We start from the raw sequence: 18,845 nt of genomic DNA, 5'->3' as shown, positions 1-18,845 counted from the left end.
CGGCAGGCTTTTTGGCTCCCTTGTGAAAAACAAAAGTTTGTGTTTTGGTGGCCTGTGCTGCAAGGAAATTGTCTTTTTGATGTTGTTTCCCGTAACGGTTCAACCTGTGCGAGATGAGACACGTGTGAAGCATCAGATAATGTCGTGCTGAAATGAGTTTGCAATGTGAATGTAGGGCTGTGTGTCCAAGCACATTTTCTTCTTTTTCAAAAGCCTTTTCCTTCGTTTGTATATATTTTGTTTATTTCCATCTGGCAGAAAACAATGAATTTTAAATTTGAGGTAATTGCAAAATGTCCGATATGGCTTTAAAGTACTTTTCCTTTGACTGGAATAATTGAAGTACATGAATCGTCTTCTACTTTATTACAAACACAAATCCAAACACCAAAATTGATAGCAACATTTTAGATCTGCTGCCAATGGAAATTCTAACTTTTCTGCTTTTAAATGGATGTTTGAATTCCTCAGGGTTTTGACTTATTTGAGTTTAGGAGTCGTTGTTGTTGAATGTGTTGCATCAGAGTAGAAGCTGTTTTTCATGTATGCTATGTGTATTCTTTTAAAACATCATTTAAAAGTCAAGTATCTCTCAGAAGATGTTTCAAAGTGAATCAAATTCAAAGCGATGCTGTTCAATCTTTGATGGACTCGCCCTGACTTTTATTTTGAAAATCAAACTAAGTATTGCGTGTACTGTTCATAGCAATTTTACCAGGCTAACAATTTGACATTGAGAAGAAAAATGAATCTCACAAGAAGTCCCTAAAACTTTTTTAAATGGGTGTGTTGTGGGGTTATTGGGTTACTTGAGTTGAATGTCACACAAATCAGTAGAATGCACGAAACTCCTTTTACGGCAGCCCAAGCCATTACGTCCAATGTTGTGCAAACTGATCATTTTAATGATCATCTTGCACACCGTAACTATTACCTTTTTTGCCTACTGTGCAAAAATACATTCATTAATATGAATGGCCTCTGTCCTCCCTCTCCAAGCACTGCCTGTTGATGTTGTTCACCATTATTCACATCAGCCTGCCTGCTCATCAGAATAAGTTGTACTTTTTTTAGAACTTACGGAAACATTGTGTTCACTACAACAATCTTGCTTGTTAGTTAATACTTGTGACAAATGAGGCTATTTTTTTTTGCTGCGTGCAAGCAGGTATGAGTGCTTAGCGTTGGGATCATGTGGAGCGTGCCATCTTGTATTTGCTGAGTATTGTAAATATTTTTTGCCAACAACATAAATCACTTTAAAAAATGTATACAATATGACATTGTCTTCGTATAACCGCTAATAATGTTATGATGGCCAAGTGCATGTGCTGGTTTGTTTGATTCCATGTTCACATGCGTATGTTTTATTCAGTGGTGGGCCGTCAGGGCCTTCAAGGCCTTCTCTGCTGGCCTAAGAAATATCTGAATCATATATTATATTTTGTCCATCAATACTTATTAAATAATTCCAAATTGTCTGTTAGCTTCCTTTCATTGCTTTTCCCCCTGGTTGCACTGCTTCCAGATGTGTGTTTTCATATTGAAGCATTTAACCAATCACATTTCAGCCATTATTTGTTGCCAGGGTTAGAAATCTGCCTCATTTGATTTTTTATGTGTCGCAGCTGTAGCTGCAGTAGAGGTTTTATAGCCATAAAATAGTTTTGGAGGGTTGGATTGATTCGTTGAAGGCGCTACGAGAAAATGCACGGACTGCCACTGGTTTTATGGTACATGTCCACTCCGAGGATAGCAGCTCACTCCTCTCTGGTTGGTTTATTTCCTTGTTGCTAGAATTCCACCAATAGCATTCAATCACTCTGTATTTGTGGGTGTTTTATATGTACTGCATGGGTGGCTGTGCAATAGTTCCATTCTTAGTCATTTTGACCTTTACAAAATCATCCAATTTACTATTGGTGAATTTGCACTGAGAAACATGATTAAAACTAATTGAATTAAATATTTACTTGTACATGGAATAAATATGATGAAGTGATTCACTTTGAATGAAATAATTACTACCTTGCGTATGACGATAAATACTACACAATGATCAAATGAGTTAAATTAAAAATTAAACACTTTGTATGTTAACGAATGTGTTAGGCTGCAAACAGCCTTGACGAATATGTAGGCCTCATAATTATATGCATGTAAGCTTCATGACCAACAACAAGAAAAATTGTCAACGATTCAAGCCGATAAAAATAGATACTTTGGGATAGCTGATAGAATTGTATTTATGATATGAATTTGCTTCAACCTTAATAGGTATGTAATCGAGTTTATCTATAATGAAGTATGAATAAGTATAAACCTTGTGTGTGTAAATAGGAAGTAGTTGTTGTTTTTTTCCATCCCTACGGCCAAAGATAACCTTGTGGGGTAGGTGGATTTATGAAATCTCATGAATGGAAATTAGTTTTTTGCTTAAAATTGGTAAGCTTGAGGTTGATAAAACCATATAGAGGATGCTGATAAAGTCATCCCCTCAAGGCAAATTTAATGTGAGACAGGAGAAATAAAAGACAACACAATTCCAAGTTGTTCATTAGAAAATATAATCACTCGTATTAGGGTGTGTCTTATATATTATTATTATAATATGACCACCATCGTATTTCCAGTGCACCCAGTTTATATTTGGAATGCTATATGGGCATGTGATTTTTCTATACATTGTATTGAAGCCCAAAGCAAATGTAAGCAGTGTCATTTTTATATAATGCATTCAGTAGCATTTCTTATCTACACTTTGATTTCCCAGATCCTCAGCATTGGTCAATCTATTAGAGTTAAATCACTTTCAACAGCATGCACTCCATAATTAGCTCAATTACTATTGACGCCAACATTTCAGCATTTCTTCCCAGAACACACTCGCTAAAGATTACCGTTCTTCACCGCAGTCTACCTGGGGGATCAAGCTGTGTGCTTAATGTGAGGGTTCAGCCTTAGCATCTTTCCTGTATACTTGTGTTGTTGCTTTTTTCCTCTCTGGTTCTCACAGTATGTGTTGCAAGGAAAACCCTTGAAATTTGTATTAAGGCGGTGTGGGCTTAGCTTCTGCCATACAAAGGTCAACCTCTTTACATTTGACTCGTAACTCTTTACACTTCTTTGGTCCCCGGATGTTTGGTCCCCGGATGTTTGGTCCCTGGATCGTTTGGTCGAACGGACGTTTGGTCGAACGGACGTTTGGTCGAACGGACGTTTGGTCGAACGGACGTTTGGTCGAACGGACGTTTGGTCGAACGGACGTTTGGTCGCTGTCAAATTATGACAGAGAGTTTACTGTTGATATTTTGATATTAGATATTTAGATATTAAACTCTACCAAACGTCCGTCCTACCAAACGTCCGGTCGACCAAACGTCTTTCGACGATGCGTCCGAGTACTGTAAAAACCAGTCCTTTACAGCAGTAATTAAATGTGAAGGCTATCTACCAAGCTATTCAAATAGGTGGCTTTGACAGTATAAACAGCTTGGTTGTATATACAAGGTTTTCAAAAATAAAAAAACAAAAATATATATAGAAAAAATAAAAGATGTTTGTTTATGCATTCATATTGCCTTGTTGGAGAGCAAATGTTTTCAACAGCCTTTGTTTGGTAAAAATGTGTTAAAGTATCAGTCCCACATGAGTACAGGCAATTATTATTAGCAATTCATGTTAAAATGGGAAACTGACCAAACATGGACATTAGATATAAATAGTACAAATTACAATACAACACAAATGAATACAAAAGCTTAAAATATCCTTAATAATGCATCAACCATTTTCTCTCATACAGCTATCAGACTAAAATGACTGGCAAATTACTATTGCAATTTGTACTGATTTCGATGCGAAGATAAATAAGCTTCAAATGAATTCAAGATGAACAGTGAGAGGGTGAGAGGACAAAAATGAGCATGAGAGGGGACGATGAGCATGATAGAGGACATGGCACAAAGATGCAAGTGTGTATGTGTGTGAGAAAGAGTTGTCGAGGGGCCACCAGATGTTGAGGTGATGAATGGCTTGCTATGGCGGCAGCGGCAGTGTAGTGACACCCAAGACCTTAGATCACTTGGCTGTCACAAGCAGTACACAAACTCACCTTCTCTGCTATGACAGTCCTGTAGTGATGCTGGACTTAGTCGCTATCTATTTTTGCCACCTTCATATCTTCCTTTTGTTTTTCCCCCATTGTTCCTTCGCCTATTTCTTTGGCTTTGTTCTGTCCTCTTTGTCCTTTTAGTTCCACATTTGGCAATTTATGGTTTTCTTATTTACTGCATCTCTTTACTCCAATTCCCCTCCTTGAACTTTTTGACCTTTCAATAAACTATGCAGTGATTAGCCGTCATATACATCTCCAATATTCATCTATACTCTACATTTTAATTTGATCCTAAAACAGAAAGTCGGCACTCATGATTTGCTTTCCCGGGCCACACAAAATGATGCGGCGGGCCAGATTTGGCCCCCGGGCCGCCACTTTGACACATGTGCTCCAAGGCATAGGTAATATTAAATCATGCATTTTTTCTAAGGATTCACCTAATAAATTCAATATAAAAAAACTACTTATTTGTTGACAATAGAGATCACTAATTATGAACTTTTGTACTCATCCACCCAAAGAAAATTAATAGGGAGCATTCAAGTTTAACTAGTCTCAACTGGTTTGCAACAAAACAACAGAAGAAAATATTCCTTCATTTAAGAGTAAATTACATAAAAATGACAGCAGTCTGTCTACTAGATTATTATTTTTCTAATGAAATATAACTGTCTATTAGAGAAAGGAAAAAAACTTTCTTGCATATTTGTAGGGCAATTAAAATTTCATATCACTTTTTCATTGAAAATCAACTATGCAATTCAGCCTAATCATTGCCAAGCCCTGACTGCTTCAACTTTACAAATCTATCAGCCAATCAAACGCTGATTATTCTGTAGATCAACACCGGGGTCCTTGTAACTGAAAAAAAAAAAATCAGGCTGAATATGTTCAGTGTGAACTGTGCAGCACCAGAACATTAAACAAGAGTGGCCCCGTTGAACTGTAGGATTTTGTGCGCATGTCTGTGAGCAGGACACCCCTAATATGTAATAGGAGCAATAAATCAGCCTCACCTGTTACGACTACCTCATCTAATTTGTACCCTAACAAGCCATCGAAACAGCAGACTAATGTATGCGCCATAACTGCACAGTAACAGCGGGCACAGGTCAGTGGTGCATGCTGGGAATCCAGGCATCTGTTTGTTGTTCCTAAGAAGCTGAAAATGTGTGTACGCCTACACTATTGCATACACAGGGAACAAAAGACATTTAAAATGCTAAATAGAATCCATTTTTCTGCAAAATTGTAGCGATAATCGAGTGATACTTTGTTCATATAAACAGTCAATTAAAGATATTTTATTTTCAACACCATCTGTGGTTGTAGCATAGACTAATAGTGTGTCTAATTTAGGAGCACAATAACCAATGCTGTTTTAAAGTAATGTGGATTGAAGATATGTTTTGATATTTGGAAGCTTTTGTCCACTGCACGCGCATACCCAACTGATAAAAACACACTTCAGCAGTGCCATTTATCATCATGTGTGCCTAAACAATGTGTTTGTGCTTGGACACCTTGGACTTTTCCTCCTATTTATTGTCACCCTGTGAAATCTAGAGGACCGCCTTAAGTCAAACTGTCAAGAAGTCAATATCACATAGTCTACAGTGTCCTTGGGAAACACAATGAAGTGCTTTGCAAGGAGCCGAGTACCAAAATGGCTGCTGAAATAACACATTTTAAATGCCATCGGTGCGTCCAAAGAGACATGAAAGCAATTTCTACATTGATGCCCAGAAGGTGTAACATAAGTAATATTTCATAGTTTAAATTCACTGTTTTGCCGAACTGTTTGTGTAAACTGCAGGGAGATTGTTTGTGCCTGTAGGGGGTAAGAACAATTGTTTGCTAGATTATTTCATTGCTCTTTTATGTAAACTATTAAATATGAGCATGCATCTGACACAGTGTGGTGCCAGCTGATGGGTCAAGAAGAAGAAGCGGCTCATTTTGCATTGATCATTAAGTCTTTTGCATTTTTGGTACAACAGTCAGGAACCCAATTGGTGCTATTTGTTGCCTATTCTCCAGTGAATTTCTGCATTTCACTGATTTTAATGGGGTTCTTATGATAGTGCTACTTTAAATGGTTTCAAGAAATGTAGACTGTTTCCGCACCCTTCCAGGTACCCTCGACTGTTTTGTTTTTATTTTAATTTTTTTATAGATTTGCGGTATAATGTAGCCTCCGGGTTTTTGCACCACACAATCACAGACTAGACAGCCACTTTCCTCCCTTGTAGTGCTGCCAGGAGTGTGTCTGAAACCCATGTACTGGAACTTGTTTGGTTGTTGCACAGATAGAACAACAACGTCTTTTAGTGGCTTTCACAGATTGGGTTAATCCAAGACTACTTTCAGAATTGAGAAGAGGACATCATGGTTTTCCCAAATTTTTGACTCAAATCAAATTGAACACCTATTTGACTTATATGAATACATATTCGGACCAATGTTAACGGGAAGTGGTCAGACATCAAAACTTTCCCAACGAGTTGGATTCTCAAAGGGATCCAAATAATTGGAGTGATAAAAGAATACCATTTAAAACAAAATCTAAAGAGAATGGGATAGCGCGAGGGAGGACTGACTTTTTCGATTAACATATTCATTTTTATTGTCTCAAGCTACTCTAATATTGCATGCCAACTGAGTCTGCCTGTTTATTCCCCTCATTCCATTTATTGTGTAGTGCTCATAGGTTGATATACGAGCAGTCCACTGAGAAATTTGGACATGAGTGACTGCTGGACGTACATCACACACATCATTCATGTGCGCACACACACACTCACACATACACACATACACAACCGCTCGCACTGTTTGGTCCAAGCCATGAAAAGGAGCTTTGAGGAGAGCTGCGGGGCTGACAACATAAGACTCAATTAGGATGTCAGAAAGAAATGCAAGTGGAGTGAATGATGGTCACGGAGGTAGAAATGTGAACGGCGCAGGGGCAATGATGAAGTACAATCAGGCGGTCTGACTGATGTTTAACACCGGTAAACAGAGTCTTCCTTGCTAGAATGTTAAAAAATTTAAAAAAAGTTACCCAGTAAAAAAAACGTGATGTCAAGTGATTAAAATTTGTAATTGCATGCGGGCTATGGTTAATTCATTGAATGGAATTTTGTTTTAAAATGTGAAAAAAAATATGAAAATTAAAAAAGCAACTTCATTTAGACTTAAAATACCATGTATATATTATATACATTATTTTATTGTGTTTAAAAGCCTCTGAAAAGTCAAGCCCTCTCTCTGCCATTCCTTCAGTATGTGGTAAATGCTGCCTATAAAATGCTATATATCTACAGTATATATTAACATTGTTATTACTGCGAATTTGTAGGCAAGGGGAAAATATTGCTGTATAAAAAGAAGTTAGAAGACGGGTTAATGATGGAGGAGCCCAGCTCAAAGCAGGGTCATAAAGCTGCTGTGCTGATTCTGTCAATTCAAGATTTACAAACACACGCAGACACACAAACATGCTCACACACACACACACACACACACACACACACACACACCTACACACTTTCAGCAGGCGTCCATCATGCCTCTCACAGCGTGCCCTTGGAGAATTTTTCTTGCCATCTTCATGCAATCTCTAAGTGTCTTCCCCCATTGTGTTAGTATCTTGTGCTCACACACTACTACCAAAGCCACATTTATTGACATTGTATACCCCGTTTTAGATAACAGGAGATGCGAATTTACATATTTTCTGTCCTTTTGCCAAAGTCACAGCTTCTTATTTCATTCACAATTCTTAATCCAAGCAATTAAGCAGAGAAGGATTCCATTGGCCATTTTTTTCAATATCTTGTCATGACTCTGGCAGATTTTGGACATCAGCTGGAGCTTTATTGATCCCTTTTGTGGCGAAAAAAGTGTTTGTATTTAGAGGACTTCTTGAGGAACCTCCCACGTGTTTCCTATCTTGAAGTGGTTTAGGAATAGCAATCTATTTTCAAGTGGCTTATTATTGTCGTGTTTTACTTTCAAAATCAGCTCTGAACGAGATCTGACAGTGATAATGACTCTTACTGTTCTATCAAGTATTAATTTATGATCATTTGAGACATTTTAGCATCTACAGGCACCTTTTCTTTAATTGCGCCCAAAAGACAGGCTCCGTTATCTTTTATAAAGTGCACTAAAGTGTTATTGCAAATCACTGTTGTCATGATTACATGAGTTTAATCCAGCACACCTGCAAACCCAGTGGGATAAGAAGTGCAGACCGTGTTTAATATGCTCGGTATATCTAACTAGATGTTCATTATGTCAAAATCTTCCTCTGTTGTCTATCCCATCTAAGCCTAGCAACAACCCGCTGTTGCAGACCATGTTCAACAATAGGAAGCTTTTGATTGACAGATAAACTCCACAGGATGCAACAAACCACAGAAAAGGGGGTCAAAGATGGAGAAGGAACGGAATAATAATGGGAGTCGGCAAAGGAAATGTAAAGGGTCTGATACAACCAGTAATAATGATGGAGAAAAAGAAAAAAAACAGACCACAATAAGCAGAGTGTTTCTATTATTTATGATGCTCACACAATCGCATAATGGCGTGTAGACAAACATGCTGTTGTTATCATTCTTTGACTTTTTATTCATTTCCCTTTTCATTCAGTGTTTATGAGTATGTCCGTTATGAAAGCAAAATCGGTAGCGTTGTGGAACAATGTCACCTCATAACATACTGATAATGTACTCGCAAGAGAAATGAAATACTTAAATATTATACTTCTCTAAAGTGAAACAATCTTTTCTGTCATGCTGATTTCCTACATTTTCCTAACCCCAAAATCAAGACACCCTCATCGAATATTTGAATGACGACTAGAACATTTAAAACAGCACATTAGACAGAAAAGTGCCTGCTGTTAAATCCCTATTCTCATGTAATCTTTAATATTCCACTTTATATTGCATTTTATCTCATCTCTACATTTATAGTCCACGGTAGACCCACTTATCGAAAACGTAGTGTGCAGTGAGTGGATTTTTTATTTTTATTTTTTTACATTTTCTCTCTCTCTTAGTATTCTACTGTTGTTAAGTTTTCTCACAGGCCATTATGGTGCCTGGAGGCTCAAATACTCATTTGGCCCACGGTCAACTACCCATTGTATTGTTTTTTTTTTTTCACATAGGGGGGGCGGTCCTTCAAGTTTTCCACATTCTAATCAAGCCCCGAGACATTTTTCACAGACTTACCGTATTTTGAGCCTCCCGTTTGTGCGCCATTTAATATACCCCTGCCGTTTAATATACCCGGGTATATTAAACGGCAACTCAGCTTTTTTGGCAAGATTTGTATGGTGTTCATGGGGGCATAATTATAGATACTTAAGTTCATTAAAATTCCAAGTCAGACTTTATTCAGCAGTATGTAGTTTTAACCTGAGCAGTAAGTAGTTTTAGTCTGCAAATTGTTGATGCACCCTGTCACAGCATAAAGAGTGCGTAGTGGATCGTACCTTCCCGTTTGTGCGCCATTTAATATACCCCTGCCGTTTAATATACCCCTGCCGTTTAATATACCCCTGCCGTTTAATATACCCGGGTATATTAAATGGGGGGTGTATATTAAAGCGTGACCGGACGTTTGGTCCCCGGACGTTTGGTCCCCGGACGTTTGGTCGACCGGACGTTTGGTAGAACAGACGTTTGGTAGAATGGACATTTGGTCGCCGGGTTTGCTCGCTGTCAAATTATAACAGAGAGTTTACTGTTGATATTTTGATATTAGATACTTAGATATTAAACTCACTCTCTCTCATGATTATAATTTTGAGAGCCGGTTTCAACAGTAACAACCCGGCGACCAAACGTCCGTTCTACCAAACGTCCGTTCTACCAAACATCCGGTCGACCAAACGTCCGGTCGACCAAACGAGTACCATATTAAACAGCAAAATACGGTAAGGCTATTAACTGATGAACCGTGCATACCAGACAACTATAGAGAAATTCTAGTCCCAGCATTTATGAGAAATTCCACCCATGGGTCTGGATTTGCACCCAATCTTAGGCCAACGACGTCTTGTCAGAATGCAACACTTCAACTCACGAAAACCCTCTTAACAGTGGGGTGTGCCATGATGAACTGACAAAACTTCTACTGAACCTCCTTTCGTGCCTATCTTTTCCTGACAACCGTAACAAAATGTGACATAACGTACATGAAATTCAGCTAAAATAGGACTGTAAAATTCTGGGACGAGGCATATGATATTCTCTCTCCCAATGGACCATCTTCAAATTTGTCTCTGCTAAATAATGTAATGTCATCACATCCTTGAGCTGACTGGGTATCTTATCCGCTTTGTGATCTGCAAATGTTTTGACAGTTTCAAAATCTGACTCGCCAGTAATGGCCTGTCACATTTGCCCATCCACTTGTCCTATGTCTCCAATTTAAACTTTAACTCTTTGTTTTTGGCTTTAGATTCTTTTGCCTCGCTTTCAACAAACTTTTGCGTGTTGCCAAGTGCAGTCATGATTGTTTATTTCCAGCAAAATCACACATGCTAAGATTGTTTCAGACGTATTTTGAGTCAATACAAGAAATGCGTAACGTAATATCTCGATGTTTCGCAAAATCGATTTTTTTCGGGTATCAGCTGCATTTTTTTCTCAAAATCTATCTTTGTATGTCCTTGCACCTCATCTGTTAAGAAACAGTAAGTCAATTAACATAATAGCTATTCAGCCAATGATAATTAGCAAGGCTGAAGTTTCTGAGCAAAAGAACCAATTTGGAAGAAGCACTGTCATCGGAAGTAATATAAAAGATGAATGGATTAGATCCCACAAGTCAACTGAATTAGGGGTAATGTTAGAAGACTCACAGGCATATATCATAATCCACCTACAAATAAACTGCACATTCACAGCGAGAGATTAGGTAAGGGTGAAAAAAACCTACATTTGAGTGATGAAAGGCAGTTAAAATCTTTGGCTTGTAAGACAGTTAAGGAGAAATCCATAAAGCCAGCTTGCCTTTGGCAATCCGTTCTCCATCGCATGTTGAGTTTAATTACTTCAAGCCTTTCAGATCTCTGCTTTTGGATGAATGAGGACATGATACTTTCTAAAACTCAAAAATATAGTTCAGTATTATCAAATTGGGTATGTTTTTCATGCTCAAGCAAATCCCGGTTGTGTATTACTTTGTAACCTAATTTTGATTACGTTATTTCATGAATTATGGCAAACAATACCCTACTGGGAATTTCATCTAGCAAGAATTAGTTAGCAATGTGGCCAAAAATAACTTTTTTTTTGGCAATTTACAGCCAATGTTGTATGCATCTTAGCAGTTTAAAAAGAATTCTTCTTTCATTTCTCTTGTCATGCTTCCCTAATTTCCTCTGCATTCTTGCCATCTGCTAATTAGTCTCGCGGGTCTTTGGAAAAAAAAAAAAGGGGAAGACATCATTGGACAGAGATAAATCTAGACACGGACAAATGAGAACAACTTTTCACTCCGGAGCTTCTATAAATAGGATGGTAAAAAGCGGACATATAACCCCAACGCAAGCATTTTGCAAAGAACAGCTTTTGGACAAAAAAAAAAAAAATTACCAAAGAAAATTAAATGAGGAATAGAAAACGTGTGTAATTAAAAATATATAGGAAAACAACCAGTAGAAACATTCCTTTGAAAGCCCTGGCCAGAATCAACTTTATAAAATGAATGGCTTCATTTACGCTTCTCATCGGATAAAATGGCCAAGCCTTTTCTTGGATTCATTGCTTCCCGGCTAGAAAATATGAGCTGATAATTTTCCCAATTGTAGATGGAGGTATAATATATAAGAATTCGTTTAAAATTGAAAGTTTAAACGACAATTTTGGTCAAATCAAGGTATGTAACTGTTACAAGCTTAGCTTTTTAGCTTTTTAGAAAGTCATTTTTGCTTGTCTATTCATTCTGGTTCTTTAAAAATACATTCATTTCCCAAGCTGCTTATTCTCTGAAAGGTCGCAGGGGTGCAGGAGCCTATCCTAGACAACAATGGACAGTAGGCAGAGTGCATCCTGAATTGGTTGCCACCCAATCGCAGGGCACACTGAGACAAACAAACAGCTGGGAACAATTTGGCCAAGACCTACTCAGCACTGTTTAAAATGTATAAAAGAAAATACTCTGAAACCCATTTATTCTACTATCAAAGCTAAAGGCGTAATAGATCAGTAGAGTAGTTAGTGAACACGACTAAAGGGTATTTCTTGTGTATATATATCATCTTGGTAACATCGTAATAGTGGCATTTCCTATAGTTCTGTTCAAATCTCGCTTTTGGGCCTTTGGACTGACTGTCCATATTTACGATTTTAAATAACTTTTGTTTATGTGTCTTGCAATTTGCTTCTGGCCAGTCCACAATCTACCCCTTCTCCTCCCAATGTTAGCTGGAATATGCCGCAACACCCCCGCGACCATAACGAGGCCAAGACTAAAGATGATGGATTCATCATTGAGTCACTGTGTGTAACATTATTTGCATGGTACAGTTTGTCTTCATGTCGCTGCTTTTTTCCTATCAAATATGCTGTGTTGTTTATTTGAATGGCAGGTGTGGTATTTATTTCGTTTGATATATAAACCACATTTTGTGGGAAGCAATTCACGGCAAAATATTGAACTTTTCCCTACACAACATGCCATCTCTTAAATCTGCTGGAGTAGTTAACGCTTCAGCGCACCGGAACCTTGTTTACAAGTGTTCTGATTTCCACACGCTGTTTGCGTCTCCCTCTGGGTTATAAGATATACAGTCACAGACTATAATTGTTCATATTTTTGGACACTTGAGCTCTTTTCTCGTGTGTGTTTGTGTAGCCTAAGTGCGTGTGTGATTGTGCTTGAGGATGACAGCTTTATCCACTGGCTAAGCAACTGACTACCCGCTGGTTTTCAAAACATTGCTAAGTGAAGACTGTTTTATCGATACTCGGCCGTTTGTTCGCCAGACTTTTGGTCGCCGGACGTTTGGTCGCCCGGAAGGTTATTGGTAATTACCATTTTAAATTGTTGCTCAAATTCCCTAAATACAAACTGTGAATTATTATTTAGTCATACTTAATGCCCTATTAATTATTAGGCTAAAGAAAAGCTCCAAATTTCCCGTACTTTTATTGTTTTGTTGGAGAACTTGTTAAGACCCTGACTGACGTCCCTTCCTAAGGGGACAACTCATGTACATACAAACTCTTATACACACATGTCCGCTCAGTGAAACTGCTCAGGGCCATTGTTGGCTTTTATTGGTGCGTAGACCGTGTTGTTTTACCTTGTTTTGTCGCCGGACTTTTGGTCGCCGGTTGTTTGGGTCCGGGCGACCAAACGTCCGGGACCAAACGTCCGGCGACCAAACGTCCGGCGACCATAAGTCTGGCGACCAAAAGTCCGGCGACCAAACGTCCGGTCACGGTTTTATCACGTATAAGCCTCAATGGTAGAAGGAAATCAAAGTATACCAATGCATCTCCTTTTTTTACTATTTGAATTGGACTTCATTAGCGTTAACGTCATTCGAGTTGTTGGTAAGATGAATCAGGGGAGATTGAGTGAGGGAAGGAGACATGAAAAACAGAGTGGACTCTCTCAAACTCGCATGAATCTAATGACCAACTCATCAGGAAGTTGCCCAGAAGCCAGATAACGACCTTGGATATTTGATTCAGGTGGGTTGAAAAGGGGAATTATGGAACACAGACTGGTTAGGTGCCCTCGAGGACCACCGTTTCTCCCGTAGGTCAGATACTCCAAAATGGAAGCACAGAAAACACTTTGCTCTACTAACCATTTGTCCTCCACACTGATAGAAAGTGAAGAGAGTCAAGTTCACCAGACCGGAAAAGTTCACACAATAGTGCCTACATCGGAGTAGTATAATTTACACTTATCAAAAATATTTAGCACAAGAAAGAAACATCTACATTTTCAAAGCCTATTGTTATTTTTATCATGTTTTAAAATGTCTTCCGTCCAGTGGTGGCTATGAGTAATTTTCTTTCCTGTCCAACAGTTTCATTAGTGCATTTAGATTTTATTGAATTACCATTATTTGCAGTTTAATCCATTAAAGGGCAATTGACTATTTTTGGGAATTAACTCATTCAGTAAGAAAGCCGTTGATGAACCATATAATGTCTGTTTTTTGGGGAGGAAATCTCTACATTTTACAATTTCAATCTTAACCGCAATAAGTGCATGCTTTCATTAAAATCTAGCACTGAAGCGGCTGACAGAAGATGAGCCAAATGTCAGGCATTTGAAGGCAAACTATTGATCAGATATTAAAAGATGAGAGGAGGCTAGGGCTATGATAGATTGATCGTCAGACCCATTGGACTGGCCCAAGCACTTCAAATATAAGAGCAGACAGACCTCATGCATACCAATCACACATCGTACACAACTGATCTAGGGAGCGTTTTATTCTATCCTTTTTAAAGTACTTTTTTACTTTATACCTAGGATATGAAAAATTCTGTGTGACTTGACATTTATTTCACAGCCAGCATGCATTAATATTCCTTTGGTTACATAATCAGGCAGCGTGACTACATAGCAATGTCCAGTTTTATACTAGACTGTAGCTTTTTTTGTTAAAATGGAGCTTTCCATAGTTCTTAGTTATTATATCCTATGCCACATTGCTAGCAGGGATGACACGGTGCCATCTGACAACCGCTTTGAAAAAAACCAATTGTCGAATGCTGTTGGTATGATTGGATATTTTTCCTAATGGATTTTGAAAGCTTTCTATAACTGCTACTGTAAGAAAGATGAAAGCTGACTTCAGAAGGTCTCATCTTTCTTCTATTCTCATCTTCTATCTTCTATGTCTTTGGTAAATGAAGAAAGAAAAATAAATGCAGCAAAAAAAATGCTGTTAAAGATAATTAAAGATAATTTATATATTTAGTATTTGTTTGTGTTCTACCATTTTAATCTCAGTTGAAAGAAATGTATTCCTCTAATTTTACGTATAGAATTTACTTTACAAAAGCAAATTACTGTGGTAAGATCCTCTTCACATACAATTTTTCCCCAAACCATTTAAAAGGTGGACATTAATCTGTACGCAATTTATGTTTTGTCTGATTGTGTCGTTTTGCATCAACGCATTATGAATATAACAAACCACCCGATTTAAATAAATAATAATAATATAAATAAATAGACTTTCAAATTGAGGCAAAAAATGCCCCTTCTTTTTTCAAATCTCTAAATGTGTTACAAAAAGTTTAAAAAAGCTTCATATCAACAGGATTAATTTGTGAACAAATGTAACATTGACAACATTTGTGGTTTTTTGCTACGATATGCTTTTAAATATATCCCTTTTCTCAAAAGAGTTCCATCACAATTTTACTACACACATTTACACATGATGCTATGAAACGTATGTTTATGCTCTAGTGGACATGCTCTGGTTTATTGCCACATTGGATCATGGGCACTTTCCATAATATCTTATGAGGGTTCAGTCACCGTGTGTATATGTCAACTGAAGTGGAATAAAGGCCTAGGAGGGTAAAAACAGACTGATACGTAGAGAAAACGATTCATCATAGACCAGCACTTTTCAGACTGGTGGTGAGGCAGTAAGATTATTCCAATCTCATATTTTACGTTTGGATGAACTACCACTAATTGCACCCTATCAAAATATAATTTGAATACATTGTCACCTTTCTCCTTTAATAGAAGTGGATAATTATAAAGATGGTTTCATTTCACAGTGGAAATGTAAGTCTGCTCCATTAGAGTTGTCTTTGTACAAGTAATAGATTTTTTTTTTTTAAAGCATATTGTATCAGTACAGAGGTTGATTGAAGTGTAGAGGGAAAGATAGAAATAAAATAAAACCACACATACTCTCACATAGTCATTTTCACTCCAAGAAATGAGAGTTTGCCAATATAAGGGATCAGTTAACCACTTAACTTTCCTGTTTTGCTCCCTTTGTGGAATCTGGGGAGATAATGGCTGCAATCACTAATCTCGACATTCCGGTTCATTTTCAACCATTTAATAGTAGTAGTTCAATTTTTACACTGTTGTGCAATTCGACCTTGTGTTTGCCTCCCTAAAAGACAAACAGGAACCCCGTAGAGAGGAAGATAATAGGTTGAGACCAGTTGAGCATGTTGCTTGAGACCAATAAAACAAAACAGAAACTCTTGAGTTTTCCTTTAGTTTTTTTTTTCTCGTTCCCCCTGGAGACTCGCCAGGCGTCAGCATTTCTGGATTCCCATCAATGCTTGTTGGTATCGTCACAAAGGAGAATGGAGAAACAGCCTATTGTGATTTGTAACGGTCATGCAGGCTCAGCAAATAGAGATACACTGTAATGTACGCGTGAGAAACAGCCGATGAAGAGGTGCAGAATAAATTAGAAGGTGAATCGAAAGATAGAGAAGATGTCTCAAGAGAGTGGTAGCGACAGAGACAGAGATAGGCTGATAGCGTTGCCTCGTAGCCAGTGTCCATATCTCCTGCCACCAATGAATCATGCTGAACGACAACTAATGGACTCAACCGTCCTATGCGTCTTATCTTCCCACTCTCTCTTCTACCCTCGCCATCCACTTCTACCCGCCTTTCAGTTCTCGCCGCCGTCTTGGCTTCATCCCCCACCTCGGCTTTCTCATTCTTATCCAGCTCTCGGCTCCACACTCTGCCCTCCTGCTCCATTGCTATCAGAACATTCTCAGTGAAGCAAGGACTCCAGACAAGAGAAGTGTTTACTTCATCCCCCCACACCCCCAAAAAAGTTAACCCAACAAATGCAGAAAGGCAGCAAGAGGGCATGTAAGCAAGGTAACATAAACAGGCCAAGAAATAAACAAGGACCTTGGAAAAGTATGTCTCATGGGGCACCAGGATTTGTACAATGAGTTCCTATATTTCTTTTTTTAAATGTACATCAAATCATTGAGCGTTATCTTTGCACATTCAAGGACAGCATTTTTAATGCTTTTTACAAAATTCATTCATTCCAGTGGTTTCGGAACTTGGATTTTTACGTATGTAGTGACACAATTTACATATAGTAGCTTTAATTTGTTCCAACCCACTCTAAGATCCCCAATACTACCCCAAAACTATTTAAAAATGATAAAAGTATACCAATTTTGTAGGAAATGTGTGCAAAACACATAAAAAGATAACGTTTTTTTATTAAGCCATTTAAATGAATGAGTGGATGGTATGTACGTTTGGCAGTTTAGTAAACATACAATTTAACAACTTAAACTGATGCTATATTTGGTGAAATACCAATACAACAATGATTGCTCTGAACTCCAGACAAAGGATATAAACACATGGAGCTAGAAAAACTACAAAAAGTCATATCTAAACAGCAGTCTAAGCATTTTATTCTATTTATCCTGTTAAAGGTCGCGGGGCAGACGTTCTAAGTAACAGTATGCACTTCATCTTGAGCTGCGTCTGTCCATCAAAACTGAAGCTTATCTTGAGCGGGATACTTTGCTGGCTATCCCAGCTGGCATAGGGTGAGAGGACTGAACATCCGTCAATCACGGGGCTGACATGAAGAAACAGATAACCCATTACATTGACATTTACACCAATGGGCAATATATTTAATTAGTTTAACATGCATTTCAGTCATATGGGTGGGTGATATCTATTACCTGGAGAAATATGATGCTAGTGAAATTGTAGATTACTTTTTTGTGTTTCAGTGTACAGATTCAAGTACAGAAGAAAGCACGTTAGCATTTGTCCAACTTTACAACGTCTTTTTGAGTCTGTATCCGTTTTAGCTACCGCAACCAAAATGGCGCCGTTCAAATGGCAGCCGGCGGCTTTGTACTTTGTGCTTTTGCTTTGTTGTTCTGTCTAATCACCCTCTTGCTACTGTCACAATGAAATTTCCCGAATGCGGGATGAATACATTTGTCCAATCCAATTCAATAATAGTTTTGTTTGACCAGCCCTGCAACTCAAATTAAATAACTTCAATTATCAGATCATTATCAGTAGTATTCCATTTTTTAGGGAGCAATCTGCCACCCAATGTTCATAAACTTGGAATTTGTCTTTTCAATTAGATTTTGGTTAAATGGCTCAACGAAAAACAATCATATGTTTGATCACAATACTTTCACTTTCAATAACACTTATCGTAGTTTGTTATATGTATATTATTTTTTATTTAATTGCTAGGAAAGTCAAGGTAACTGCAGTTTTTGCTGGAGAGAAGCTGTGGCAGCATAAGAGTCTGGACAAGATGAATTTTAAATGAAAATTCCCTGTAGACAAATGAACACCTTCCTCCAAAATTGGCCCCCTTTTTTTCCCTCCAGGAAAGATAATGGCTTACAACTTTAATTACTTAGGCCAATACATGGTATTACTCACACATGGGCATTAAAGGGCTAACAGCTGATCCCATTAGGACCACGTTGCTAAACGAGGCAACGTAATCAAGCTATCGGATGAATTAAAGTGTTGTCTTACTGCATTTTGAGAGCTCCTTTCAACACTTACTTTCCAGCGTTTCTTGTTTCAATAAAGGCGCAGATGGTCGCTCTGCAATGTTCTGTGCATGTTCAGTTCAGGCAAACTATGTGCTTAATTAGTTTCTTTACATTTCTCCAGGGTAGACATTTTCGTTTATTAAAAAAACAGTTTGAGATACATCTCC

The 18,845-nt window shown here is 37.9% G+C and overlaps 1 protein-coding gene across 4 annotated transcripts in view; it reads left to right on the top strand.

Annotated features, from left to right (window-relative positions):
- sgcz (sarcoglycan zeta) overlaps nucleotides 1–18,845 on the top strand; it is a 163,769-nt gene that overhangs the window by 84,766 nt on the left and 60,158 nt on the right. The gene's annotated exons all lie outside the window — the stretch shown is intronic.

This window comes from Stigmatopora argus, chromosome 7, assembly GCF_051989625.1.
Source record: "Stigmatopora argus isolate UIUO_Sarg chromosome 7, RoL_Sarg_1.0, whole genome shotgun sequence".
NCBI classification, from domain to species: Eukaryota; Metazoa; Chordata; class Actinopteri; order Syngnathiformes; family Syngnathidae; genus Stigmatopora; species Stigmatopora argus.
Note: the sequence above shows the minus strand (reverse complement) of the source record. Positions and strands in the feature narration are given on the sequence as shown.